Source organism: Loxodonta africana, chromosome X (genome assembly GCF_030014295.1).
Source record: "Loxodonta africana isolate mLoxAfr1 chromosome X, mLoxAfr1.hap2, whole genome shotgun sequence".
NCBI lineage: Eukaryota > Metazoa > Chordata > Mammalia > Proboscidea > Elephantidae > Loxodonta > Loxodonta africana.
The window spans coordinates 23,368,704-23,389,944 of record NC_087369.1 but is presented as its reverse complement, the minus strand read 5'-3'; positions in this window follow the sequence as shown (position 1 = coordinate 23,389,944).

Below are 21,241 nucleotides of genomic sequence, written 5' to 3'. Positions count from 1 at the left end.
ATAGAATTGAGAAAAAAAAAATTTTTTTTTTTTTTAGAATTGAGAACCCAGATGTAAATCCATCCCCTATGGTCCCCTGATCTTCAACAAGGGCCCAAAGTCCATCAAATAGGGAAGAGACAGTCTTTTTAACAAATGGTGCTGGCAACACTGGAAGTCCATCTGCCAAAAAAATGAAACAGGACCCATACCTCACACCATAAGCAAAAACTAATTCAAAATGGATCAAAGACCTGAATTTAAAGCCCAAAACTATGAAGTTCATAGAAGAAAAAATAGGATCAACACTCCACCCAAAAAACCCAGTGCCTTCGAGTCGATTCTGACTCATAGCGACGCTATAGTACAGAGTAGAACTGCCCAACAGAGTTTCCAACTAGAGGTCCTAATACATGGCATTAACAGATACAAACCACAAATAACAACACACAAACTCCAGAGGATAAGCTAGATAACTGGGATCTTCTAAAAATTAAACACTTACGTTCATCAAAAGAGTAAAAAGAGAATCTACAGACAGGGAAAAAAAATTTGGCTATTACTTAAACAGACAAAGGTCTAATATCTAAAATCTACAAGAATATCCAGCACCTCTACAATAAAAAGACAAATAATCCAGTTAAAAAATGGCAAAGGAAATGAACAGACACTTCACCAAAGAAGACATTCAAGTGGCCAACAGACACATGAGGAAATGCTCGTGATCTCTAGCCATTAAAGAAATGCAAATCAAAACCACAATGAGATACCATCTCACCCCAGTATTACTGGCATGAATTAAAAAAACAGGAAATAACAAATGTTGGAGAGGCTGTGGGGAGATCAGAACTCTTATGCAGTGCTGGAGGGAATGCAAAATGATACAACCATTTTGGAAAACGAGATGGCACTTCCTTAGAAAGCTAGAAATAGAAATATATGATCCAGCAATCCCACTCCTAGAAATATATCCTAGAGAAATAAGAGTCATCACACGAATAGACATATGCACATAGACATGTTCATTGCAGCATTGTTCACAATAGCAAAAAGATGGAAACAACCTAGATGCCCATCAACAGATGAATGGATAAACAAACTGTGGCACATACACACAATGGAGTATTATGCAATGATAAAGAACAATGATGAATCTGTGAAGCATCTCATAACATGGATGGATGCTGAATGAAATAAGTCAATCATAAAAGGACAAATATTGTATGAGACCACTGTAAAAACTCATGAAAAGGTTTACACACAAAAAGAAACAATCTTTGATGGTTACGAGGGAAGGGAGCGGTTAAGAGGGAAAAAACACTAACTAGACAATAGATAAGTGGTAACTTTGGTGAAGGGTAAGACAGTACACAATACTGGGGAAGCCAGCACAACTTGTACAAGGCAAGGTCATGGAAGCTCCATAGACACATCCAAACTCCCTGAGGGATGGAATTGCTGGGCTGAGGGCTGTGGGGACCGTGGTCTCTAAGAACATCTAGCTCAATTGGAATAACAGTTTATAGAGAAAATGTTCTATATTCTACTTTGGTAAATAGCGTTTGGGGTCTTAAAAGCCTTCGAGCGGCCACCTAGGATACTCCACTGGTTTTACCCCTTTGGGAGCAAGGAAGAATGAAGAAAACTAAAGATACAGGGGAAAGATTAAAGGACTAATGGACCACATCTACCATGGTCTCCACCAGACTGAGTACAGTACAACTAGATGGTGCCCAGCTACCACCACTGACTGCTCTGACAGGGATCAAAATAGAGGGTCCCAGACAAAGCTGGAGAAAAATGTAGAACAAAATTCTACCTCAAAAAGAAAGACCAGACTTGCTGGCCTGACAGAGACTGGAGAAACCTTGAGAGTATGCCCCCCAGACACTCTTTCAGTTCACTAATGAAGTCACTCCTGAGTTGCACCCTTCAGCCAAAGATTGGACAGACCCATAAAATAAAATGAGGCTAAAGGGGCACACCAGCCCAGGGGCAAGGACTAGAAGGCAAGAGGGAACAGGAAAGCTGGTAATAGGGAACCCGGGGTCGAGAAGGGAGAGTGCTGACATGTCATGGGGTTGTTAACCAATGTTATAAAACAATATGTGTACTAACTGTTTAATGAGAAACTAGTTTGCTCTGTAAACCTTCATCTAAAGTACAATAAAAAACAAAAAACAAACAGAAAGAGCCCTGCTCACAGATGTGCCAATCTTGGGTTGGCCAGCCCCTGCAGCTACATCAACCAGAAGTGTCTATCCTGATCCACGGACTTGGGACGTTCAGCTTCTACAATTGCAGAAGCCGTTTCCTTGATATAAATCTCTCTCTATATATATTTATATGCTTTACTGGTTTTGCTTCTTTAGAGTACCAGCCTAAGGCATTTGGTACTGAGAGTGGTTCTAGAGAAACAAAATTGTAAGGATGAGTTTTCTAAATTGGTTTTCAAGACTGGTTTGTCTTAAAGATGTTGATGACTCTGCTTCCAGCAGTTAAGAGGGCACTGCTAATCCATGGTGTGAGGTGGCAATAGAAATATGCAAAATATCACCACCAATAGATCAGGTATTGGTGAAAGGCGAGGCCCTGGGTGAACCCATTTATGATATCTTCCTACAGTTTTGTCAGAATGAGAAGTATAAGGAAGCTGGTTGGTTGGTCCTACTTTTGCTAGACAAGCTGGTGAAAGAGAGAAAAGCACTCAGGGCTTCAGAGTCAAAGCTCAACTGCCGCATAAATGACCTCGAATTTTCCACTTGTGCTTTGAAAGAAAGCCTTATTTCTTGTGGTAACAGAGCAGGTATTGCCGAAAACCAAACCTAGAGTCTTATTATAAGAGTGGCTGAATTACAACGCCAGCTCATTTGCCAACCTTGTGAGGTGTCTGAAGTTAAAGTGAGGGCATTGATTGGGAAGAAATGGGATCCTGAAACTTGGGATGGGGACATAAAAAAAAAAGATAATCTGGAAGCTGGAGACACCGAGCCCCTAAATTCCGTTGAATCACTCCTGCCCACAGAGCCACTAACATCCGAAGAGATTACTTCATGTTTGTCTGCTACACCTCCCTGCACAGAAAATCCATTAGTCCCTCCACTCCCATCTAATGAGATTAGCCCTAGCCCAGCTGCCTCTAAAGAGCCTTTGCCTGAGTCATTGCCTGAGGCAGATGCTGTACAAGACAATGCTGAATGCTCTCAAAACAATTCCACACTACTGATTCTGGCTTCTAGATCTATAACTAGACTTAAGTCCCAGTGAGGCCCAAAAGGTGAAGTACAATGTGTGACCCAGGAGGAGGTATGCTACACTCCAGAAGAACTGCTTGACTTTTCTAATACGTAAAAACAGAAACCTGGGGAAAATGCGTGGGAATGGGTATTGAGGGTGTGGGATAATGGTGCAAGGATCATAAAGATGGATCAGACTGAGTTTATTGATATGGGTACACTAAGCACAGATTCTTTATTCAAATGTTTTAGCTCCAGAATTTAGGAAAGGATCTAATAGTTTATTTGGTTGGGTTGCTGAAGCAAGGATTATGCGGTAAAAAATGCGGTGGCCTACATTAAATCAAGCTGAAGTATCAGACCTGCCTTGGTATACTGTAGAAGAAGGTATCCAAAGGCTTAGAGAAATTGGAACGCTAGAGTACATTTATCAGGTTAGACCCACAGACCCACACGTGGAATGCCCAGAGGACATACCTTTTACCACAACTGTGAAGAACAAATTTGTGAAGGGAGCCCCAGCATCCTTGAAGACTGCTATGATTGCTATTTTATGTACATCAGATTTGATGGTGGAAACTGCCCTAACTGAATTAAGGTACCTAACTACAGTGGGGCTGATTGAATCCTGTAGTGGTAGGGGCCAAGTGGTGGCACTCAGTCGACAAAGAAAAGTGGGCGTGGTTACAGTAATGGACAGCAGAGTCAAAGCAGTAATCAGAATAGTCTGACTCCTATGGACTTACAGCATTGGCTACTTAGTCATGGTGTCTGTAGGAGTGAAATAGATAGGAAATCTAGTAAATATTTACTTGATCTGTACAAACAGATGAACTGTAGGTCAGAGGAACAGCAGTCTAACTCAAATCACCAGAATAGAGAGTCATGACCCATCAATCAATTCCCAGACTTGAGCAAGTTTAAAGACCCTCAACCCCTTGAATGAAGGGGAGGCCAGATACCCTTGAGGAAGGACTCCAGTACACTGCCAAAAATTTATACTGTTAATCTCTCTCCCAGCCTTCCCCAAAAGGATCTATGGCCTTTTATGAGAGTGACTGTTCATTCATTGGGGAAAAGGAAATAATCAGACTTTTGGGGGATTACTGGATACTGGCTCTGAATTGACACTAATTCCAGGAGACCCAAAATGTCATTGTGGCCTACCAATCAGAGTAGGGACATATGGAGGTCAGGTTATCAATGGAGACTTGGCTCATGTCCATCTCACAGTAGGTCCAGTGGGTCCTCAAACCCATCCTGTAGTGATTTCCCCAGTTCCAGAATGCATAATTGGAATAGGTATACTCAGCAACTGGCAGAACCCCCACTTTGGATACTTGACAAATAGAGTGTAAGGGCTATTTGGTAGGAAAAGGCAAGTGGAAGCCATTAGAATTGCCCCTACCTAGGAAAATAGTAAACCAAAAACAATGCTGCATTCCTGGAGGGACTGCAGAGATTACTGCCACCATCAAGGACTTGAAGGATTCAGGGGTGGTTATTCCTACCACATCCCCATTCAATTTGCCTATTTGGCTTATGCAAAAAAACAGATGGATCTTGGAGAATGACAGTAGATTATCAAAAACCTAACCAGGTGGTAACTCCAGTTGCAGCTGCTGTTCCAGATGTAATTTCATTGCTTGAGCAAATGAGTACATCTCCTGGTGGCGTAGTGGTTAAGAGCTATGGATGCCAACCAAAAGGCTGGCACTTCAAATCCATCAGGTGCTCCTTGGGAACCCTATAGGGCAGTTCTACTTTGTCCTATAGGGTTGCTATAAGTCAGAATTGACTCAACGGCAATGGATTTTGTTTGATTTTGGCAGTACCTGTTGTGCAGTTCTTGATCTGGCTAATGCCTTTTTCTCCATACCTGTTTTGAAGGACCATCAGAAGCAGTTTGCCTTCAGCTGGCAAGGCCAGCAATACGCCTTCACTTGCCTACCTTAGGGCTACATCACCTCTCCGGCCCTATGTCATAATTTAGTCTGCAGGGACGTTGATCGCCTTTCCCTTCTGCAAGACGTAACACTGGTCCATTACGTCGATGACATTATGCTGATTGGACCTAGTAAGGAAGAAGTGTCAGTGATTCTGGACTTATTGGTAAAACCTTTGTGTGCTAAAAATAGAGGGTGAGAAATTAATCCTACGAAAATTCAGGCACCTTCTACCTCAGTGAAATTTCTAGTGGCCTAGTGGTATGGGGCATGTCGAGATATCCCTTCTAAAAGTGATGGATAGTTTATTGCATCTGGCTGCTCCTACAACTAAAAAGGAGGCGCAACACTTAGTGGGCCTTTTTGGATTTTAGAGGCAACATATTCCTCATTTGGGTGTGCTACTCCATCCTATTTATAAAGTGATTCAAAAAACTGCTAGTTTTGAGTGGGGCCCAGACCAAGACAAGGGTCTACAACAGGTTCATACTACTGTGCAAGCTGCTCTGCCACTTAGGCCATATGATCCAGCTGATCCAACGTTGCTTGAAGTGTCAGTGGCAGATAGAGATGTTGTTTGGAGTCTTTGGCAGACCTCTACTGGTGAATCACAGCGTAGACCCTTAGGATTCTGGAGCAAAGTGCTGCCATCCTCTGCAGATAACTATTCTCGTTTTGAAAAACAGCTTTTGGCTTGTTACCAGGCCTTAGTAGAGACTGAACGCTTAACCATGGGACACCAAGTCACCATGTGGCCTGAGCTGCCTATCATGAACTGGGTGTTGTCTGAACCACAGAGTCATAAAGTTGGATGTGCACTGCAGCGCTCCATCATTAAATGAAGTGGTATGTATGAGATCGGGCCCCAGCAGTACCTAAAGGCACAGGTAAGTTGCATGAGGAAGTGGCCCAAATGCCCATGGTTTCCACTCCTGTCACATTACCTTCCATCTCCCAGTCTGCACCTATAGTCTCATGGGGAGTTCCTTATGATCAGTTGACTGAAGAAGAGAAAACTTGTGCCCGGTTTAAAGATGGTTCTGTGTGATATGCAGGGCACCACTGGGAAGTGGACAGGGGCAGCACTACAACTCCTTTCTGGGGAACTTTATGAAGGACAGCGGTGAAGGGAAATGCTCCCAATGGGCAGAACTTGGAGCAGTGCACCTGGTTGTTACTTTGCTTGGAAGGAGAAATGACCAAATGTGCGACTGTGTACTGATTCGTGGGCTGTGGCCAATGGTTTGGCTGGATGATCAAGGACTTGTAAGGAACATGATTGGAAAATCGGAGACAAGGATTTATGGGGAAGAGGTATGTGGATAGACCTTTCTGAATGGGCCAAAGAAGTGAAGATATTTCTGTCTCATGTGAATGCTCGCCAAAGAGTGACCTCAGCAGAGGAGGATTTTAACAATCAAGTGGATAGGCTGACGCGTTCTGTGGAAACCAGTCCTCCTCTTTCCCCAGCTACTCCTGGCATTGCTCAATGGGCTCATGAGCAAAGTGGCCATGGTGGCAGGGATGGAGAATATGCATGGGCCCAGCAACTTGGACTTCCACTCAGCAGGGCTGGCTTCACTACAGCCACTGCTGAGTTCCCAATCTGCCAGCAGCAGAGACCAACACTGAGTCCCTGATATGGCACCATCATCCCTCGAGGTGATTATCCAGCAACCTGGTGGCAAGTCGATTACATTGGACCACTTCCATCATGGAAAGGGCAGCGTTTTGGCCTTACTGGAATAGACACTTACTCTGGATATGGATTTGCCTTTCTTGCACGCAATGCTTCTGCCAAAACTACCATCCGTGGACTTATAGAATGCCTTATCCACTGTCATGGTATCCCACACATCATCCCCTCTGATCAAGGAACTCACTTTACAGCAAATGAAGTGCGGCAGTGGGCCCATGCTCATGGAATTCACTGGTCTTACCGTGTTCTTCATCATCCTGAAGCAGCTGGCTTGATAGAACAATGGAATGGCCTCCTAAAGACACAATTATGGTACCAGGTAGGTGGCAATACCCTGCAGGGCTGAGGCAATGTTCTCTAGGATGCTGTACATGCTCTAAACCAAGGTCCAATATATGGTGCTATTTCTCCTATAGCCAGGATTCATGGGTCCAGGAATCAAGGGGTAGAAATGGGAGTGGCACCAGTCACTATTACTCCTGGTGACCCACTCGCAAGATTTTTGCTTCCTGTCCCTGCGACCTTATGTTCTGCAGGTCTAGAGGCCTTAGTTCCAAAGGGAGGAATGCTCCCACCTGGAGACACGTCACTGATTCCATTGAACTGGAAGCTAAGAATGCCACCTGGCCACTTTGGGCTCCTTATGTCTCTGGATCAACAGGCAAAGAAGGGAGTTACCATACTGGTTGGTGTGATTGATCCTGATAAAAAAAAAAAAAGAGGAAATTGGATTAATATTACATAATGGAGGTAAAGAAGAGTATGTCTGGAATGCAGGAGATCCTTTATGATGTCTCTTAGTTCTACCATGCCCTATGATTAAAGTCAGTGGAAAACTACGGCAACCTGATACTGACATGACTACTAATGGCCCAGACGTTCAGAAATGAAGGTTTGGGCCACCCCGCCAGGTAAAGAATCACCACCAGCTGAGCTGTTTGCTGAGGGCAAAGGGAATACAGAATGGGTGGTGGAAGAAGATAGTTCTAAATATCAGTTACACCCATGTGACCAGTTGCAGAAATGAGGACTGTAATTGTTATGAGTATTTCTGCTTTATATGTATGCATCAAATATATCTGTTTTCTTCACTTATAAAATATAAGATGTAAATGGGGCTGGTGTGTTTTCGGTTGTATGCGTGTTGTGTTATATTAGGTGCAAGTATGACTTCGTAATTGTCTTTATTCAGAGATTTTGTAAGGTTTGGGGAGATGTGTACAGGTGCCAAGTTGACAAGGGGTGGACTATGATGGTTAAGATTGTGTGTCAACTTGGCTGGGCCATGATTCTCAGTGCTTATATGTTATCACCCCCATGACGGGATCTGCTGTGAGTAGCCAATCAGTAGAAAGGGAGTTTCCTTGGGTGTGTGGCCTGCATCTGAATATAAGTGGATGTTCTTGCTTTTGCCTGCTCTGAATCCTGCAGCTGCCTCTTGTTCCTCTGACCTCCGGTTCTTGGGACTTTAGCTAGGAGCTTATCTGCCAGTCTTGGGATTTGTTGATCTTCACAGCCTGTGAGCAAAAGTCCTGCTCTCCGACCTGCTGATCTTTGGTTCGCCAGCCCCTGCAGCTATGTGAATCAGGAGAAGACTTGCAGTGCTGATTTGGGATTCGTTGATCTTCCCAGCCTGTGAACAAGAGCTCTGCTCTCTGACTTGCCAGTCTTGGGTTCACCATCCCCTGCAGCTACGTGAATGAGGAGAAGCCTCTATCCTGATTCATGGACTTGGGATGTTCAGCCTCTACAATGGCATGAGCTGTTTCCTTAATATCACTCTCTCTATATATATATTTATATGCTTTACTGATTTTGCTTCTTTAGAGCACCCAGCCTAAGACAGATGGGGACTCTACTAATGGGAAAGGTGCCAAATATGATTTTAAAGCTTGGCTCTGCCCCAGAAGTACATTGCTGATGGGTAAACTCTTCTCTTCACATAACGTCTGGACATAAAATGTATTCAGAATTAGTAAGAATCTTTCTAGAATCTTTTTCTAACCAAACTGAATTCTTCCTCCCTTTGGTCTGAAGACATCACTCTTATCTACTTTCCAAAACCTCATGCCAATGGATATGTTTCTGTTGAAAGCCTGTCTTAGTTACTGTGATCGATTGAACTGTGTGCCCCCAAAATGTGTGTCAACTTGGCTAGGCCATGACTCCCAGTATTGTGTGGTTTTCCCCCATTTTATGATCTGTTGTGATTATCCTATGTGTTGTAAATCCTAACCTCTATGCTGCTAATGAATCAGGGTTAGAGGCAGTTATGCTAATGAGGTAAGACTCAATCTACAGGATTAGGTTGTATCTTGAGTCAATCTTTTTTGAAATATAAAAGAGAGAATTGAGCAGAGAGGAGAGGGACCTCATGTTCCAAGGAAAGAAGCGCCGGGAGCGGAGTGTGTCCTTTTGATCCAGGGTCCCTACACTGAGAAGCTCCTAGACCAGGGGAAGATTGACGACAAGGACCTTCCCCCAGAACTGAGAGAGAGAGAAGGTCTTCCCCGGGAGCTGGTGCCCTGAATTCAGACTTCTAGCCTCCTAGACTGAGAGAAAATAAATTTCTGTTTGTTAAAGCCATCCATTTGTCATATTTCTGTTACAGCAGCACTAGATACTGCTTTGGGTAGTATTGCCATATGTCTTAGTTATTTGGTGCTGCTGTAACAAATACCACAGGTGGATGGCTTTAACAGAAAGAAATTTGTTTTCTCACCATTTTTTTTTAGGAGGCTAGAAGTCCAAATTCAAGGTGCCAGCTATAAAGGAAGGTTTTCCCTCTCTGTCAGCTCTGGGGGAAGGTCCTTCTTCCTTAGTTCCCTGGTGATCTTCATATGGTGTAGCATCTATCTTCTCCCATTTCTGCCTGCTCACTTGCTTGTTTAATCTTTTTTATAGCTCAAAAGAGACTGAATTACAGACACACTCTACATTAATAGTGTCTCATAAACACAACAAAGAAAACCCATTCCCAAGTGGGATTATAAGCACAGGTATAGGCTTTAGGATTTACAACACATATTTTGGGGGGGACATAATTCAAATCATAACAAAGCCTTTTTTTGGCATAGGCTGCTTCTTCCTTTCTATTTTGGGACAATGTCAGCCTTTGCAACAGGTGAGCTAACACTCCCCAAACCGCTGACTCCAAAAGAATAAAAACCTGCTGCGGCCAAGTTGATTCTGACTCATAGTAACTATATAGGACAGAGTAGAACTGCCCCATAGGGTTACCAAGGCTGCAATCTTTATGGAAGCAGACTGTCACATCTTTCTCCCACAGAGCAGCTGTTGAGTTTGAACTGCTGACCTTTTAGTTAGGAGCCAAGCACTTTAACCACAGCACCACCAGGGCTCCTTGTTTGGTGACTAGAGGAAGCTATTAGAAGAGAAGTCAGGGACTGGGGATTGATATGTTCAAATGAATACTAAGTACTACTATATTTTAGGTTTTCAAAGCTGAAACCTGCCTAAAACCAAAAAACCAAACCCACTGCTTTCAAGTAGATTCTGACTCATAGCGGTCCTACAGGACAGAGTAGAACTGCCCCCGAGGGTTTCCAAGGAGAGGCTAGTGGATAGTTGCTGACCTTTTGATTAACAGATGAACTCTTAACCACTGCGCCACCAGGGCTATGAAGTCTGCCTAGTTCTTATTTATTCAGTGCTTCAAAAAAAAAAAAAAACAACGGCACTAGTTTTTTTTTTTCAGAGTGATTTCTTAAGGTCCAGTTAAAAAATAAACTAAAGTCTTCCTAAAACCAAATTCAGATATCAAAGGATAGCAAATCTTTTGGTTCTAGGTGGACCGATAATTTTTTTAGTACAATTTAAAATAATATTTGGCAGGGAAGGAGAAATTTCATGCTGCCATCTTGGTTAGGCCACATGGCTGTGGCTCCAGTTTCCTGATAATCACAAATACCAATGTGGGATTAATCCAATGCCAACTAATATTTTACTTTCTCAAAGGGTTTTTCACTGCTGGATATTTGCTATATTCAAAGAGTAAATGGTAACCGAAACCAGCAGTGGGTCCAATACAGCTGTCCCAGGGTTATGTTTCAGTGTTTGTGTGGGCTATGTTTGTAATATACTTTGTCAGAGCTTAATATAAATTCTTGGAACTCAGATAATACCTCTGTGTCTATTAAAAGAAGGTAGAACTTTGGGATTTATGATGAGGTTGCTTAGCAATAATAAAACAGAATAAAACAAGTTGCTTTAACACAAAGCAGTTATTTCTTTTACAAGACAGATAGTTACAATTTAAGGAAAAAAAAAGGCTTCATTAAAAAAATAAAATTGGAAAACAAGTTACTGGTAACATTGCAGAATACATGTATTTTTCATTTATTACAGAAAATTTTTATTTCTAATAACTCAGTAAAATAGAAAGTAATAGACAATAATTATAATTCTGTATTAATTTATTGTTGGAACAGCTGGGAACATACCATCCCATGCTTTTCACATGATTATAAAAAATTTTTTGAATAAGGGTGGTATTTTTCACACATGAAAACACAGTATTGCCCACAGGGAAAAGAAACACTTCAGGAGAATTAAGCAACCCAGGGAACACACTTGAATGGCACTATATATCAAAGGTCAGCAAACCTTTTTCTGTAAAGAGCAGATAGTAAATATTTTTCTACTTTGCTCCCCATGCAACTACTTAACCCTGAAGTTGTAGCGGGAAAACAGCCATAGACAGTATGTAAACAAATGGGCGTGGCTGTGGCCCAATAAAACTTTATTTACAAAAGCAGGTAGCAGGCCATAGTTTGCCAACTCCTGCTGTATATCATGAAACCAAAAGTCAAACCCATTGCCGTCAAGTCGATTCTGACTCATAGCGACCCTATAGGATAGAACAGAACTGCCCCATAGAGTTTCCAAGGTTGTAAATCTTTACGGAAGCAGATTGCCACATCTTTCTCTCGCTGAGCAGCTAGTGGGTTCAAACCACCAACCTTTCAGTTAGCAGCTGAGTGCTTATCTTAGGCTGGGTTCTCTAGAGGACCAAAACCAGTGAAGTGTATATATAAATATATAGAGAGAGATTTAGCTCAAGAAAATGGCTTACGAAGTTCTGGAGGCTGGCAAGACCCAAATCCGTAGGTCAGATGTCAGGCTGGAGGCTTCTCCTGACTCATGTGGTTGCAGGGGCTGACAAACCCAAAATCAGCAGGCCAGGTAGAAGGCTACTGGCTTACAGGGTTTTGGGAGCTAGCAAATCCCAAGATCTTTAGGTCAGGCAGCAGGCTGCTGGCTCACATCCCAGAAACTAGAGGTCAGAGGATGATGAGTTGGATGCAGGATCTAAAGCTTGTGAGCTTTTCCACACCATCCATATACACCTTCTCCTCACTTATCAACTATCTGTTTATCTGACATTTCACATTTACAACAATAGTAAAAAAATCTACTGTCTGACTATTTTGTGCATTCATGAAGCACATTTAGCAGTAACAAATGCTGAAGTGTGAGGCGAGAGTAACGCTGGCTGTAGTGGTTATGTGTCAACTTGGCTGGGCCGTGATTCTCAGTGGTTTGGCAGTTATGTAATGATAGCTGGCAGTTATATAGTAATGTAATTTGGCAGTTATGTAATTTTGTAATTCGGCAGTTATGTAATGATGTAGTCATCCTCTATTTTGTGATATGATGTGGTCATCCTCCATTTTTGTAATAACATTGATTTTGCATAATGACATTGTCTTTGGAACCCAACCATATTGGTAAGTGAAGAGAGGGTATATATTGGATGCAGGCCACACCCCCAAGGAAACTCTCTTTTCAGTGATTGGCTGCTCACATCAGATCACAAAATGGGAGATGACGATCTCAGATCACAAAATGGAGGATGATTACATCATTACACAACTGCCAAACTGAGAATCATGGCCCAGCCAAGTTGACACACAATCTTAACCATCACAGTGCTTAACTACTGTGCCATCAGGGTTTCTACATATATCATTAAAAAGACCATTTTATGATCAAGTAATAAATAGAGAAAATAAAATAATACAGTTGGGTACTTTATACACTTTCAAACAGTTCCACATACATGTGCTCATTGGATAACTCCAGATTTCAACTCTTTTCCCACCACTAAGAGGAAACACTTTAATGAACATTTTCTTGGAGCACCTCTACCATACTGTGAGTTCTTTGAAGACACGTTACATATCTTATTCTCCAGTGCCTGGCAGTGTGTATTGAGTTGGACGAGTGCGTTTCTTATAAACTCAATGCATTTTATTGTATTTCCTTGCCTACTTTACTTTCCCTGTCTCAATGATGCATTTTACCCTTCCAAGTTGTTCCCTTGGCCATTGTACACATTTGGAGTCTTCCATATTTATACATATTCCTAAGGATGTTTCAGAGGAGCCCTGGTGGCACAATGGTTAAGCACTCGGTTGCTTACCGAAAGGTTGTGGGTTCAAATCCACCAGCAGCTCCATGGGAGAAAAAACCTGGCGACCTGCTCCTATAAAGATTACAGCCTAGGAAACCCTATGGGGCAGTTCTCCTCTGTCCTATAGGGTCACTGTGAGTTGGAATTGACTAAACAGCAATGAAGATATTACAGTTGAACTGAATGAAGCATTCCAAAATAAAAAAAAAAACCCCAAACCCATTGCCTTTGAGTCAATTCCAACTCACAGTGACCCTATAGGTCAGAGGAGAACTGCTCCATAGGGTTTCCAAGGCTGTAATCTTTATGGAAGCAGACTGCCACATCTTTCTCCTGCAGAGCAGATAGTGGGTTTGAACCTCTGACCTTCCAGTTAGCCAGCCAAGTGCTTAACCACTGTGCCATAGCTAGCTTTTTAAGGAAACGCCAAATCGATTTCCAAAGTGGTTGTACCATTTTACGTTCCCACCAGCAGTGTGTAAGTGTTCCAGTCTCTCCACAACCTCTCCAACATTTATTATTTTGTGTTTTTTGGATTAATGCCAGCCTTGTTGGGGTGAGATGGAATCTCATTGTAGTTTTGATTTGCATTTGTCTAATGGCTAATGATCGTGAGCATTTCCTCATGTATCTGTTAGCTACTTCTTTAGTGAAGTGCCTGTTCATATCCTTTGCCCATTTTTACATTGGGTTATTTGTCTTTTTCTTGTTGAGTTTTTGCAGTAACATGTAGATTTGAGAGATCAGCTGCTAACGGGAGATGTCATAGCTAAAAACTTTTTCCCAGGGTGTAGGTAATCTTTTTACTCTTTTGGTGAAGTCTTTGGATGAGTATAGGTGTTTGACTTTTAGGGGCTCCCAGTTATCTAATTTCTCTTCTGGCGTTTGTACAGTTCTAGTAATGTTTTGTGTACTGCTTATGCCATGCATTAGGACTCCTAGTGTTGTCCCTATTTTTTCTAACAAGAACTATTTAGATGGGCATAGTGGACAAAGAAGGGGAACAGAGAATCCCTCATTCCTCTGTTTTCCTAACCTTGGTAGCAAGGCAGTCTGCTGAGTATGGCCACCCCCTTTAGATGGGAGCGGCTGAGGATGAGATGTTAGTGAGTGCTTTTGGACCAAGTCTTGACTGCTCCTGGGTCCCACTTCCGGTCATTCATTCCTAAGCAGGGAGCATTTGAAATTGTTAAATTAGATGTCAAAACACCATCTAAACAAGAAGATATATGCTACAGCAGTTTTCTTTTTACCTCACTAAGGCTTCCTATCTTTACTTTGTGGTAGATTGAAAAGCATGGCCACACTATTTTGAAGCTCCTCCATCAAGATACAGAGTTTTAGGGCAATGAATTTTCCTCTGAGCATGTGTTGTTTTCACTGTTGTTAATTTAGAAATATGTTTTAATTTTAACTTTGGTTTTTTCTTCGGCCCCTGAGTTATTTAGAAGAATAATTTAGAATTTTCCTAAGTTCGATCTCTTTCTTTTTGTTGTTAATTTCTAGTTTTTTAACATCCTGGTCAGAGATTGTGGAAATGGAATTTCTAAATTGGGGATTTGAGGTTTTCTTGGCCTCATAGTACTTTAAACACTTTTGTAAATTCCTCATAGCTGTAAAAATGAATGTTGAATTAAAAGTCTCTTATGAGCATGTATGTGTATATATATATATATATATATATGCTCATAAGTGATTTTAATCTATGTATATACATTTATACATATACATACACACATATATGGAACCCTGGTGGCACAGTGGTTAAGAGCTTGGCTGTTAACTAAAAGGTTGGCAGTTTGAACCCACCTTGGAAACCCTATGGGGCAGTTCTACTCTGTCCTATTGGGTCACTATGAGTTAGAATCGACTCGATGGCAACAGGTTTGGTTTTATGCCCATATATACATATATTAAAATATATATATGTATGTATTACACATAATAAAAATCACCTGTGAGTGTGTGTGTGTGTGTGTATGTATATATATGCAATCAACTTTAATAACTGTAGGATTAAAATATTTTCTCTATCCTTTTTTAACTAGATGATTTTCCAAATTCTGAAGAGGTGCTTTGTCAAAACTTTTTTTTTTTTGTAAATAGTCTCTATATATTTTAAGAAAATGTTTTCAGTATTTAAAGAGTTATAATTGATATATTTTGGTGGCTTTATTTATGTAAAAAATACTTCTAACTTATTAGACATTTTCAAAATTCTTCTGTATAATGAATCAAAGAGGAAATAAAACTGAAACTACACACTATTAAGAAAGTATTAACAATAAAAATAATATCTATTCAAATGAAAATTGATTCTGGTCTCGCTTTATGACCATAATCCTTAATTAGACCTCAAGAGCTGTCTCATGGTCCTACTACGTTTTCCCTGTCATTTCTGTCACCTTCTCTCTGAGAGGACTCTTTTAACACCTTGTCTTTTCTTAAAATTCCAAAACTACTTCCTACTCCTCACTCTCAGATGACAACCTTGCTTCTTCTTTCACACATTCCATATCCTCCTCCTATTCCTGACTCTCCTTCCTCTGTTGCTCCAGGCAAATAGAGACCAATTGTTGTGCCTTGGATGGCTGCTTGCAAGCTTTTAAGACCCCAGGGCACTATGCAAAGAACTAGAAGGTAGAACAGAACCGCTAAACATGTTATTAGGTTAATTAACTGGGATGTCCCATGTAACTATGACCCTAAACCGCCACGCTAAGAAACCAAATCCCACGAGGTGTTTGGTTGTACATATGTAGCCTGAGCAGCTACTCTTTTTTTTTTTGTAAATATATCCATCACACAACTTTTGTCAATTCAACTTTTTACAGGTGTGCAACTTATTGACAGCAATTACAATAATTGGCTGTGCAACCCTACCCTTAATCAACATGATATTTCCATCACTGTTAACCTCCATTTTCTTCTCCCTTCTGCCCCTGGTAACCATTGATAAACTTTGTTCTCTACACATTGCCTTTCTTGTCTGTTTACATAAGTGAGGTCATACAATATTTGTCCTTTTGTGATTGACTTATTTCACCTAGTATAATGTCCTCTAGTTCCATCCATATTGTAGCACATATCAAGACTTCATTTCACCCACTGGCTGAGTAGTATTCCATTGTTATGTGTTCTTTTATCAGTGCTTAATGAAAATTCTTTAATGAAACACCTGGGAAAGCCTAGAGGGAGGGTGGGAGGTCAGGCCTTGAATGACTTGATGGCAATATTACTTAGGTTAAACTGTGACCATTTTGCCAGATTCTTGTGCCTTGGGTTTAGGGTCTTAGGATACTAAGTAGTCTGAGTTCAGAATAGTTTTGTTTCACAAAACAGAGACTCAAGGCCTACAAAGCAATAAAGAGGGTTATCTCAAGACTCACAGAAAATAGACAAGGAAACAATGGGAGATTTTAGCAATGGAAAATAACATTGGTGCATCCTCTACTACATACCTTGCCCTCTGCTTTATTTCCGGTAGCTCACTAGAGGTAGGTATTATTATACCCATTTTGCAGATGAAAAAATTGAGATTCCGAGAACCCAAATTTGAACTTTGGCTGGCCATTTTCCAAGGTTTCTGGTGTTTTTGGTCACAGTACTGGGTAGGGTATGGGGGGCAGAGATAGCGTAGATTTGGAGATGGTGAGGCGGTGGGGCAGCCATGGGGCAAGAGTTTGGACACTATACCCTTTGGGTTCCTTAAAATGTCTTGAATCTCTGACTGCAGTGACTGCAGACTCTCCATCTGGGCTTCCTTTGTTTGCTCATCACTTTCAGCTCAGAGGTAGCAGGACTTTTCACATCACTTAGTTTTCATTGATTCTCATTAGCTAAGCCTCTGACGGGTAGATGTAGAAACACTGGCATTTACTGTATTTCATCTAGGAAGCTACTGGTTGGCTGGCACATCATTATTTTATGTACCCTTAAGAAAGGAAAAGCGCTGCTAAATATCAGTGTAGAAGTTATGCATTGAACAATTGTCGATTTCACAGAGGTTAAAATGTGGAACATGTGCATCTTCGAATCCATAAACTATGACGTTCGCAAATCCCAATGACCACAGGATCAGTTATCCTTAGAACAGGAGCAATATTCTCGGCTTCCCCCTCTCCTTATTATCAACACACACTTCCTGGGTACCTGCTATGGATAAGACTCTGGGTCAGGTGGTTTGAAAGGAATACAAAATGCCTGGAACCAGAGCCCCCAAATTATAATCCTGGTGGGGTGATTCTAAAACATGGCTATAAATTTGATGACACTCCTCCCATAGAGAGGGGAGGTCCATGTCCCCTTTGCTGTGCATCTGGGCAAACTTGTGACTGCTTTGACTGATAGAGGACAGCAGAAGTGATGCTATATGACTTGCAAGGCTCAGCATAAATGGCCACGAGCTTCTGCTTTTTTTTACTGCATCATTTGCTCTTGGAGCCCCAAACCTCCAAGTAAGAAGTCCAGCCATCCCGAGGCCACCATTCTGAACAGGCCACGTGTAGGCACTCTGGGTGATGGTCCCAGCTGAACTCAGCCTCTCACCATCCCTGCCAAGGGGTGCCAGATGTGTGAGTGATGAAGGCATCTTGAAAGTGGATCATCCAGCCCCAGCTGATCCAGCATCCAGCTATGGAGTCACCCAGCTGAGGCCATAGACATTGTGGAGCAGTGAAGAGCCGTCCCTGTTGTGCCCTTCCTGAATTCCTGACCCACAGAATGCCTGTGCATAATCGAACGGTAGGATTTTTTTTATAGTATTAAATGTTGGTGTGGTTTATTATGCAGCATTAGCTAACTAGAATACATAGCAGTCTACCTGGTGGAGTTCTTTAGGGTTTACAAAGGGCTTTCTGATACTTCATATCATGCCATGCTTTCAACAGGACACGGGTGCATGAATGGCTTTGAATGGCTTAACAAGACAGCTAGAAGGACCTATAGGGAGGGTAGGAGGTTAAGTCTATTTTTTTTTTTTTAATATATAAAAGGAAAGTGATGAAGCATCTTGTCCATGGTCACAAGGCTAGTAAGTGGGAAAGCTGGGTCTCAAGATTTCGATCTTTTATTTCTGATTCTAAATCCCATGCTATTCTGCTGGACAGCACTCCCACACCATTGCCTCCTTAGCTATGAATCTTTAACCAAAGGCTTAGAAATGGACCAATGCTCACCTCCTTTTTATTGAGGCCCAGAGTGAAAAGTAGCCCTGGACCCAACCACATCTCCCATCATAGGTGTTATGGATTGAATTGTGTCCCCCAGAAATAATGTTTGTAAATCCTAACCCCTATACTTGTGATTGTAATCTCATTTGGGAATGAGTTTTCTTTGTTATGTGATTGAGGCCATATCAGTGTAGGGTGTGTCTCAAGCCAATCACCTGAGATATAAACTGAGCAGATAGGCACAGAGAAGCAGACAGAGATGGGAGAACATAGATACCAGGCCATATGAAGATTGTCAAGGATAAGAAGCTGAAAAGAGACAAGGACCTTTCCCCAGAGCTGACAGAGAGGCTTCCCCTGGAGCCGATACCCTGAATTTGGAGTTCTAGCTTCCTAAACGGTGAGGAAACAAATTTCTGTTCCTTAAAGCCACCTTTTGTGGTATTTCTGTTAGAGCAGTACTAGGTAACTAAGACAATAGGCTTAAAATAATGCCTTCCTGGAGATAATTTTCCCTTGTTCTTTTTCAGCAGTGGGTATATTTCCTGTGAATGGGAACCAACTGCATTGTGTTGCTCACTTTTTTAACCTTGATTTTCAGGTTTTATTCTTTTTTATGTTCTGGATTGTTTGTATGATTGAGTGGGGCAAAAAGCAGGAGGGAAGAGGAAACTATAAGTAGGGTTCATTGGCACTCTAGCTCTGTAATGACATTTCTCTCACATTCACCAAATCCTAGTCACATGATTATCTACCAGGATTGTGGGTCAAAACGAAGGAGGAAACCTGGAGGGGAAAGGAAAGTAGGGGCAGAGGGCACCTTGGTGATTTGCAGCACTACGTATATATTGACCACACCCACATATTCCTGCCCAGTTAGAATGAGGGCAATGATATCTCATACAGTATTAGCCAAGTAACCCTAGGCTATGCTGCTGTAACAAACCACCCCCAACTTTCTGTAGCTTCACACAGTATGTCAGAGTCTGATGTGGGTCAGGTGGTCCTTTTACATCTTGCAGCTAGGCCATCTAGGACCAGTGGCCTCCAAGGTTGCTACAGGTTGGGAAGGAAGGGCTGGATTGCACAGGAAGTTTTTAAGGCCCAGGCCTGGAATGGCTTAAAGCAGCGCTTCTCAAATGATCTGAAGGGAAGGACCAGGTTTTTAAACACTTTTAATCCATCACAGACCAACACTTTTGTAAACTACAACAAAAATGAGCGACTAAGAAAAAGGAAATGCTGCTTGGATGTAGCAGCAACGTCAAATTACTTAAGTTCCTAATTACTTACTTAGCTTGTGGCAAATAGAAAACAAGCAATTTACAAATGGGCACTGGTCCATGGACCGCACTTTTGGGTTGCGTTGGTTTACACTAGTGGGGCCCACATCTTATTGGCCCCAATCCAGCTGCAAGTGAGCCTGGAAACATAATGTCCTCGTGTGCCAGAAAGAGAAGACAGGGAGCCGAACTCACAGCCTTGTCTCTCCCACATGCTTTAAGGATGTTAGTTCTTCTTTCTCTCTAGGAGGACACAGATGTTTGAGTTTAGTGGCTCATTTGTGTGCCCAGATATAGTTATTTAAAAAAACAACAACAACTTTGCAGGTCAGGAGGGAAAGGAGACTGTGGTAATTGCCCTGCAATGTATAGTTTGATTGTGATTCTCCCCAGTTTTATAGATCCTGGCTTTGGATAAAATTCCATTTGGGTAAAAAGTATGTTCGAGGGTATCTAGGCTGCAGGGATGTTTCCTGGACATTGCAGATCTCTGGTGAACGTACCAGATGGCAACTGTCACTGCTTTAGACTCTGGAGGAGGACCCTCCCCTCACCTACCATGTGTCACCAATGGGATGAGACTTACCTCATTTTTGAAAAAGAGCCAGGTTATAGGGGTCTCATGTAACAAAGCAGGAAAACATAAGTCTAAATACATTTATAGGCTGCCAAAACTCTGCAAAAATAGTCCATTTCAACACTCATTAGAAAATGACTAATAAGAAACAGAAGTGCCATCTCAACTGTGCAATAAATATAACTTTGTAAGATTGTTGCAAATAAATTAAGCTTTTTAGCAACAAGATGCCAGTGTAGTTAAGAACAACTTTGCTGAGGCCTAGATAATGAACAGGAGTCCTTGGGTTGTGCCAACAATTAACACACTCAGCTGCTACTGAAAGGTTGGAGATTTGAGCCCACTCAGAGGTACCTCAGAAGACAGGCCTGGCAAACCAGCCACTGAAAACCCTATGGAGCACCGTTCTACTAGGATGCGCATGGGGTCACCATGATTTCGGAGTCATCTCCACAGCAAGTGGTATAAAATGGACAGCTGTGCTCCACCCAGATCCCCTCAGCTTCCGTTTTGCCTTTGTCATGTGCTCCTGGCTTCGGTACGCATTTGCTTCCAACACGTCAGCTCTTTTTTGGAGGCCTCCCCTAGGCCTTCTGGAGCCTGCCTTTCCAGCTGGTAAGGAGAGCCAGAAGCCCTGGGAATTTGTTCCCTGGGCAGCCCTTAACCAATGATTGGTAGTGCAGCAGTATAACAGCTCCACTCCTTTGCCTGGGTTGGGACGCCTCTGTGGTATAAGTCTCAGGTGAAAGACACCTTCTGTGGGACTCGAGATCTCTCCCTTGTTCCCCAGTGTTTCCTGGAAACGGTTCCTTAAAAAATCACTTGTACACTGGGTGGTACAAATAGTTAATGCACTCAGCTGCTAACTGGAAAGTTGGAGGTTCAAGTCCACCCAGAGACACCTCGAAAAAAGC